We start from the raw sequence: 9,646 nt of genomic DNA, 5'->3' as shown, positions 1-9,646 counted from the left end.
GAGCAGAGCCGGCCGGGGAGGATTTTGGGGGAGGGATGGAACGCCCCCCCGCGGACCTCCCCAGCGGACTGGTGAGTGTGTTTCGTACACCCCTAGGTGCATCCCAGCCAATTCTGCTGGCTCTCGCATTGGGTTGCGATACCGTCAGCCATGGCATCCCTCAGGATAAGCGGTCTGAGCTGCGTGTGGGTGGTACAGCTTTGCAATCGTTCCATTCATACTTGGAAGGCCATAAGTGGGCCTTAGGAAGCATTAGTAACAACAAAGCTAGCGGAGATGACAGTATTCCAGCTGAGCTATTTAAAATTCTAAAAGATGATGCTGTTAAAGTGCTGCACTCAATATGCCAACAAATTTGGAACACTCAGCAGTGGCCACAATACTGGAAAAGGTCAGTTTACATTCCAATTCCAAAGAAGGGCAATGCCAAAGAGTGTTCAAACTACCGCACAATTGCGCTCATTTCACATGCCAGCAAGGTGATGCTCAAAATCCTGCAAGCTAGGCTTCAGCAGTATGCGAACCGAGAACTACCGGAAGTACAAGCTGGGTTTCGAAGAGGCAGAGGAACTAGAGATCAAATCGCCAACGTTTGCTGGATCATGGAGAAAGCAAGAGAACTCCAGAAAAACGTCTAGTTCTGCTTCATTGACTACGCTAAAGCCTTTGATTGTGTGGATCACAACAAACTGTGGCAAATTCTTAAAGTGATGGGAGTACCAGACCACCTTACCCGTCTCCTGAGAAACCTGTACGAGGGTCAAGAAGCAACAGTAAGAACCAGACATGGAACAACCGAGTGGTTCAAAATTGGGAAAGGAGTACGACAAGGAAGATGGGCTGGAAGATGGGCTGTTGGCTAGGGATGGGTTGCACCTCACAAAGGCTGGGAAGAATGTGTTTGGCCACAGCATGAAGAACTTCATCAGGAGGGCTTTAAACTGAATCCTACGGGGAAGGGAGATGTAATGTTGGGGGTAACAATGGACGTAGGCGCATGCACTGCAATGGAGAGAACAGCGCTGATAGCGCCCAATAATAGTCTTCAGACACATGTAGGAAGAAAGCCAGACTATGAAGCACATGGTCTTCGATGTCTATATACTAATGCCCAGAGTATGGGAAACAAACAGAACGAACTTGAACTCTTAATACAGGAGGGAAATTATGACTTGATAGGTATAACTGAGACTTGGTGGGATGACTCTCATGACTGGAATACAGCAGTTGAAGGATATAACTTGTTCAAAAAGAACAGGAGGAACAGAAAGGGAGGCGGGGTTGCACTGTATGTGAAAAATACATATCTCTGCACAGAAATACAGGAGGAGGAGCTTGGTAGCCCCATCGAGAGCATCTGGGTTGAAATAAATGGAGCAAAGAATAAAAGGAACCTGGTGGTCGGAGTCTACTACCGGCCACCCAATCAAGGAGAAGCCAAGGATGAATCTTTTGAAAAGCAAATAGCCAATGTTTTAAGGAAGCATGATGTAGTAGTAATGGGGGACTTCAATTTCCCCGATATTTGTTGGGAGACAAATTCTGCAAAACATGGCCCCTCCAGGAAATTCCTGACTTGTGTGGTGGATCACTTCCTCCTACAGAAAGTAGAGGAAGGAACTAGAGGATCGGCTATCCTTGACTTGATCCTAACCAACAGAGATGACTTAGTGGATAAAGTAGCAGTTACAGGAACTCTGGGGGAAAGCGACCATGTTGTACTTGAGTTCTTGGTTCTAAGGGAAGCAAAAGCCGAGTGTACTCAAACGCGTACCCTGGATTTTAGGAAAGCTGATTTTAATAAACTCAGAACAATGATCAGTAAGGTCCCATGGCAAACAATGCTAGCGAGAAAAGGAGTCCAAGATGGGTGGGAACTTTTAAAAAAGGAAATTCTCAAGGCACAATCACAAACAATTCCAACAAGAAGAAAAGGTGGAAGACAACAGAAGAAGCCAATGTGGCTTCACAAAAAGCTTAGGGATGACCTGAAAACAAAAAAGGACACATATAGGAAGTGGAAAGAAGGCCAAGTAACAAAGGAAGAGTACAGGCAGGTAGCACAGAATTGCAGGGATGGCGTCAGGAAGGCTAAAGCGGAGAACGAGGTGAGGTTAGCGAGGGATGCTAAAAACAACAAAAAGGCTTTCTTCAGCTACGTGCATAGTAAAAGGCAGAGGAAAGAAATGGTTGTTCAGCTATTAAATAAGGATGGCAAAATGATAACAGATGACAAAGAAAAGGCAGAGGTGCTCAATTCCTACTTTGGCTCAGTCTTCTCCCAAAAGAGGGTCTATGACCCCCCTGGCAAAGGCGAAGTACAGGCTGAAGGGGCAGGATTGCAGCTTGAGATCGACAGGCATATGGTCAAGGAACACCTCATTACTTTGAATGAGTTCAAATCTCCAGGGCCAGATGAACTGCATCCTAGAGTAATAAAGGAACTGGCAGAAGAACTCTCCGAACCGCTGTCTATTCTCTTTGAGAAATCATGGAGGACCGGGGAAGTGCCAGATGACTGGAGGAGGGCTAATGTTGTCCCTATCTTCAAAAAGGGTAAAAAGGAGGAACCTGGGAACTACAGACCAGTCAGTCTGACATCAATCCCTGGGAAAATTCTGGAGCAGATCATAAAGCAATCCATCTGGAAGCACCTTGACATCAATGCCGTGATTACTCGAAGCCAACATGGATTTGTCAAAAACAAGTCCTGCCAGACAAATCTGATCTCATTTTTTGATCAAGTCACCTCCCTTGTAGACCGTGGGAATGCTGTAGACATCATATACCTCGACTTCAGCAAAGCTTTCGACAAAGTGCCCCATGATATCCTGATGAGCAAACTTGCTCGAAGTGGGCTAGATGAAACAACGATCATGTGGATCCACAGTTGGCTACAGAATCGGACTCAAAGAGTGCTTATCAATGGGACCTTCTCAAGCTGGGGAGAGGTAACGAGTGGGGTACCGCAGGGCTCCGTCCTGGGCCCAGTGCTCTTCAACATTTTTATGAATGACTTGGAGGAGGAGGTGCAGGGAATGCTGATCAAATTTGCAGATGACACCAAATTGGGTGGGATAGCTAATACTTTGGAAGACAGAAACAAAATTCAAAGTGATCTGGATAGACTGGAGTGCTGGGCAGAAAACAACAGAATGGCATTTAATAGGGACAAATGCCAAGTTCTGCACCTAGGAAAAAGAAACCAAATGCACAGTTACAAGATGGGGGATACGTGGCTCAACCACACCACGAGCGAGAAGGATCTTGGAATTGTCGTCGATCACAAGCTGAATATGAGCCAACAATGGGATGTGGCTGCAAAAAAGGCAAATGCTATTTTGGGCTGCATTACTAGAAGCATCGCTTCCAAATCCCGGGAAGTACTAGTTCCCCTCTACTCAGCACTGGTTAGGCCTCATCTGGAGTACTGTGTCCAGTTCTGGGCACCACACTTTAAGAAGGATGCAGACAAGCTGGAGAGGGTTCAAAGGAGGGCAACAAAGATGATCAGGGGACTGGAAACAAAGCCCTATGAAGAGAGACTGAAAGAACTGGGCATGTTTAGCCTTGAGAAGAGAAGACTGAGGGGAGATATGATAGCGCTCTTCAAGTACTTGAAAGGTTGTCACAGAGAAGAAGGCCAGGATCTCTTCTTGATTATCCCAGAGTGCAGGACACGGAATAATGGGCTCAAGTTACAGGAAGCCAGATTCCGACTGAACATCAGGAAAAACTTCCTGAGTGTCAGAGCAATACGGCAATGGAACCAATTACCTGGGGAGGTGGTGGGCTCTCCCACACTGGAGGCCTTCAAGACGAGGCTGGACAGCCATTTGTCAGGGATGCTCTGACTTGGATTCCTGCATTGAGCAGGGGGTTGGACTCGATGGCCTTGTAGGCCCCTTCCAACCCTACTATTCTATGATTCTATGATTCTATGATCTCTTCTTGATCATCCCAGAGTGCAGGACACGGAATAATGGGCTGAAGTGACAGGAAGCCAGATTCCGGCTGAACATCAGGAAAAACTTCCTGAGTGTCAGAGCAATACGGCAATGGAACCAATTACCTGGGGAGGTGGTGGGCTCTCCAACACTGGAGGCCTTTAAGACGAGGCTGGACAGCCATTTGTCAGGGATGCTCTGACTTGGATTCCTGCATTGAGCAGGGGGTTGGACTCGATGGCCTTGTAGGCCCCTTCCAACCCTACTATACTATTCTATGATTCTAAGGCTGCATATTGTCGCCCTGCTTATTTAACTTATATGCAGAGTACATCATGAGAAACGCCGGGTTGGATGAATCACAGGTCGGAATTAAGATTGCCGGGAGAATTATCCACAACCTCCGATATGCAGACGATACCACCCTAATGGCAGAAAGCGAAGAGGATCTCAAGAGCCTCTTGTTGAGGGTGAAAGAGGAGAGTGCAAAAGCTGGTCTGAAACTCAACATTAAAAAAACGAAGATCATGGCATCTGGCCCCATCACTTCCTGGTATATAGAAGGGGAAGAAATGGAAGCTGTGACAGATTTTATTTTCTTGGGCTCCAAGATCACCGCAGACGGTGACTGTAGCCATGAAATTAAAAGACGTTTGCTCCTTGGGAGGAAAGCTATGGCAAACCTAGACAGCATAGTAAGAAGCAGAGACATCACATTGCCAACAAAGGTCCGTCTAATCAAAGCTATGGTTTTCCCAGTAGTAACGTATGGCTGCGAGAGCTGGACTATAAGGAAGGCTGAGCGCCGAAGAATTGATGCTTTCGAAGTGTGGTGCTGGAGAAGACTCTTACGAGTCCCCTGGACTGCAAGGAGGTCAAATCAGTCCGTCCTAAAGGAAATCAACCCTGAGTGCTCATTCGAAGGACAGATACTGAAGCTGAAGCTCAAATATTTTGGCCACCAAATGCGAAGAGAAAAGTCACTGGAAAAGACCCTGATGCTGGGAAAGACTGAAGACAAAAGGAGAAGGGGACAGCAGAGGATGAGATGACTAGATAGCATCAGCGATGCAATGAATATGAACTTGAGCACACTCCGGGAGAGAGCAGAGGACAGGAAGGCCTGGCATGCTGTAGTCCATGGGGTCACGAAGAGTCGGACAGGACTGAATGACTGAACAACAAACTCCATGGCATGCTCTGGGGCCCAACAAGGTTCCATCTTGTCCCACATGCTACTTAAGGGCCACCTTGAAGCTGCGGAGGGGGGTCATGAGGAGACTTGGAGTGCAGTGTCATCAGTGTGCTGATGGCACATAGCTCCACCTCTCTTTCTCGCCTGAGCCCGGTGGGAATTGGATGTGCTTAATCAGTGCCCGGCCACGCTAACGGACAGAATGGGGCCAAAAAAGTGAAGTTCGATCGGACAAGACAGAGGTCCTGCTGGTGGGTGGCTGGACTCTCCAAGTGCGTGGTGTGCTAACTGTCTTGGAAGCATTTGCAGTCCCCAAATACTGGGATCAAGTCCATAGCTGGGGGGTGCTTCTAGACCCCACTTTCTCACCAGAGGTACAAGTGTCTTCTGAGGCTCAAGCGCCTCCTGCCCCCTTGGGCTGATGCAGCAGCGACAACTCTGCTGTATCGGGACATCCTTGCTTCAATGATCCATGCCCTGGTAGTCCTGTTACATCACCGCAATGCCTTGTATGTAGGGCTGCTCCTGAATACAATCCGGAAACTTCACTTAGTACAAAATATGGCAGCTAGGGGACTGGCTGGAACTGGGCATTCCACGCCCAATTCAAGATTCCTACGTAAAAACCTGGAACATCCATGATGGTCTGGAACTTGGACCCAAGCTTTTCACCATAGCTGCACCACGAAGTTCTGGATCAGTGCTTTCTATGGTTCAGTCCCTGGACACAGACATGATCTGTGATGTGATGGTGATTTCGGAGCCATCCCCATAAACATCCAGGAGACTCATGAGTATGCATGCCTCAGATCCATGTTTTGCGGCATGCCGGTACCACAAATCCGTGGATTCGTGATTTTCATAATGAAGCCCATGGACACAGGAATGATCTGCAGTTTGCTGGTTATTTTGGTGGCACCTTCTGTCAAAAAAATCCATAGGATCTGTGCCCCCAGATCCATGTCTTTCTGCCATGGTGGTTCTGTGACACATAGGAGTGTGATTCTTACAGATTCATGTTTTTACATCACACTTACTCCATGAAGTACGGGATCAGTAATTTTAATACTTTTCTCTGTGGCCATGGATGTGATCTGTGATGTAATGAAGCATTTGGGGGGACTCTATATAAAAATCCAGGATCTGAGGATCCATGCCACTGACACGGATTTGCTTTGTGATTCAGCTATGATTTTGGATGCACTATATGTAAAATCGAGATGATCCATCAGGATCCGTGCCTCGTATAAATGGTTCATACCATTTGAGGTGAAGCAGCAGATCTGGGATTCTTCATGTGCATACTTGGACCAAGATGAGTTCTGTGCTTTGATGGCGGTTGGGCGGGGGGACCCAATGTTAAAATTCAGAGGATCCATACTGAATTGTGTGTCTTATCCATGGTTTTATAACATCACAGTACTATGAAGCCCCAAATCTATGTTGTTTGTCACTCATTCCCTGGGCGTGGATGTGTTCTGTGATATGAAGGTGTTTGGGGGGCCTTTCCCGGTAAAAATGAGGATCCCTGACTCAGATCCCTGTTTTTGTGCCGTTGCTGCGCCCACAAGTGGCCGATCCGTGATTTTTCTGGTTCGGTCTGTGGAGGGAGATGTGCCCTGTGATATGATGGTGGTTGGGGGGATTTGCTCTGTAATAATCATACGAAATCAACAGGATCCCTGCCAAGTATCCCGTTTTTTGCACCGCGGCTGCATCCATGAGTATGAGGATTTGCTCTGTAAAAGCAAATTGGGGGGATTTGCTCTGTAAAAATCCTATGAAATCAAGAGGATCCCTGCCAAGGATCCCTGTTTTTGCACCGCGGCTGCATCCATGAGTAGTACATCCGTGATTTTTCTGGTTCAGTCCATGGAGGCAGATGTGCATTGTGATATGATGGTGGTTTGGGGAATTTGCTCTGTAAAAATCCTATGAAATCAAGAGGATCCCTGCCATGGATCCCTGTTTTTGCGCCATGGCTGCGCCTGCGAGTGGCACATCTGTGATTTTTCTGGTTCAGTCTGTGGAGGCAGATGTGCTCTGTCATATGATGGTGTTTTTGTGGGTCTCACCTTTAAAAATCATATGAAATCATGAGAATCCCTTTTAGATTTCCTGGATCCCAGTTTTACCCAGTCCCATTTTGTACACCTCTACCATGTCTCCCCTTGCCTTTTTCCTAGCTAAAAAACCTTTAATCTTTCCTCGTAAGGAATTTTCTTCAGCCCCCTGATCATTTTGGTTGCTCTTTTCTGCCATTTTTCCAGCTCTACAATATCCTCGTTACCTCCTGCCAGTTTGAGAAGATCCCACTGAGAAGCACTCTTCGAGTCTGATTCTGTAGCCAGCTGTGTGTCAGGAGGGCCCCTGCTGCCTTCTGAAATCCTCAGGTAGCCAGAATCAACACACAGACGACAGGGCTCTTTTCCAAGGCTTTGTTTCCATTCAACCTAATGACAGATGCTAATTGCTTGCTCCTACGAGTGAGACTTAAGAGAGCTGCCTACTGGGGGTTCTAGCCTTAGGAATCAGTTGATCTCTGGAGGGTCAAGCAGGAAACCTGAACTTATGGGCTAGGAGGAGAGAGTCCACCCCTTTCCCGTGGGGCATCGGGGCGCCACTGCTGCCGCCGCGCCAAGCGGGCTGAGCGCCTCCTCTCAGCACCCACCATCTCCCGCTTGACGCTGCGCCGGCGCCTAGCATCCAGAAACTGCTGTTGCACCTCCCTCTCCCTGCCAGGGTCACTATCACTCTCACGAATGTGTACCGGGAGGGGCTCTCCCCCCGGCTGCGCCTCTGAACAGCGCATGGGGTCCTCTCCCATGGTTTCTATCTCTTCCTCAGAATCAGAACTGCTTTGGGGCCCTCTGGGCTCTGCTACAACCCTGACACTGTGGATCCACCGGATCGTTGTTTCATCCAGCCCACTTTGAGCTAGTTTGCTCATCAGGATATCATGGGGCACTTTGTTGAAAGCTTTGCTGAAGTTGAGGTATATGATGTCCACAGCATTCCCACGGTCCACAAGGGAGGTTACTTGATCCAAAAATGAGATCAGATTCATCTGGCAGGAGTTGTTCTTGACAAATCCATGTTGGCTTCAAGGAATCACTGCATTGTTTTCAAGGTGCTTCCAGATCGATTACTTTATCATCTGCTCCAGAACTTTCCCAGGGATTGATGTCAGACTGACTGGTCTGTCGTTCCCAGGTTCCTCCGTTTTACCCTTTTTGAAGACAGGGACAACATTAGCCCTCCTCCAGTCATCTGGCACTTCCCCTGTCATCCATGTTTTCTCAAAGATTATCCTTTATTACTCTAGGATGCAGTTCATCTGGCCCTGGAGATTTGAACTCATTCAAAGTCATTAGGTGTTCCTTGACGATATGCCTATCGATCTCAAGCTGCAATCCTGCCCCTTCAGACTGGACTTTGCCTTTGCCAGGGTGTCATAGACCCTCTTTCGGGAGAAGACTGAGCCAAAGTAGGAACTGAGCACTTCTGCCTTTTCCTTGTCATCTGATATCATTTTGCCATCCGGATTTAATAGCTGAACAACCATTTCTTTCCTCTGTCTTTTACTATGCACATATCTGAAGAAAGCCTTTTTGTGGCTTTTAACATCCCTCGCTAAACTCAGCTCGTTCTCAGCTTTAGCCTTCTTGACGCCATCCCTGCAATTCTGTGCTACCTGCCCATACTCTTCCTTTGTAGCTTGGCCTTCCTTCCACTTCCTATATGTGTGTTTTTTTCCAGGTCATCTCTAAGCTTTTTGTGAAGCCACATGGGCTTCTTCTGTTGTCTTCCACCTTTTTTTCTTGCTGGAATTGTTTGTAATTGCGCCTTTAGAATTTCCTTTTTTTTAAACTCCCACCCATCTTGGACTCCTTTTCTCGTTAGAGTTGCTTGCCATGGGACCTTACTGATCATCGTTCTGAGTTTATGAAAATCAGCTTTCCTAAAATCCAGGGTATGTATTTGGCTACACTCGGCTTTTGCTTCCTTTAGAACCAAGAACTCAAGTGCAACATGGTCGCTTTCCCCCAGAGTTCCTGTACCTGCTACTTTACCCACTAAGTCATCTCCGTTGGTTCGGGTCAAGTCAAGGATAGCCGATCCTCTAGTTCCTTGCTCTACTTTCTGTAGGAGGAAGTTATCTGCCACACAAGTCAGGAATTTCCTGGAGGGGCCATGTTTTGCAGAATTTGTCTCCCAACAAATATCGGGGAAATTGAAGTCCCCCATTACTACTACATCATGCTTCCTTGAAACACTGGCTATTTGCTTTTCAAAAGTTTCATCCTCGTCTTCTCCTTGATTGGGTGGCTGATACTAGACTCTGACCACCAGGTTCCTTTTATTCTTTGCTCCATTTATTTTAACCCAGATGCTCTTGATGGGGCTACCGAGCTCATCCTCCTGTATTTCTGTGCAGAGAGATGTATTTTTCACATACGGTGCAACCCCACCTCCCTTTCTGTTCCTCCTTTCTGAACAAGTT

This window comes from Heloderma suspectum, chromosome 1 (assembly GCF_057233095.1).
Source record: "Heloderma suspectum isolate Gila_16-S chromosome 1, 16-S_ref, whole genome shotgun sequence".
NCBI lineage: Eukaryota > Metazoa > Chordata > Lepidosauria > Squamata > Helodermatidae > Heloderma > Heloderma suspectum.
The sequence above is the reverse complement of the archived record's forward strand: the minus strand, read 5'-3'. Positions refer to the sequence as shown.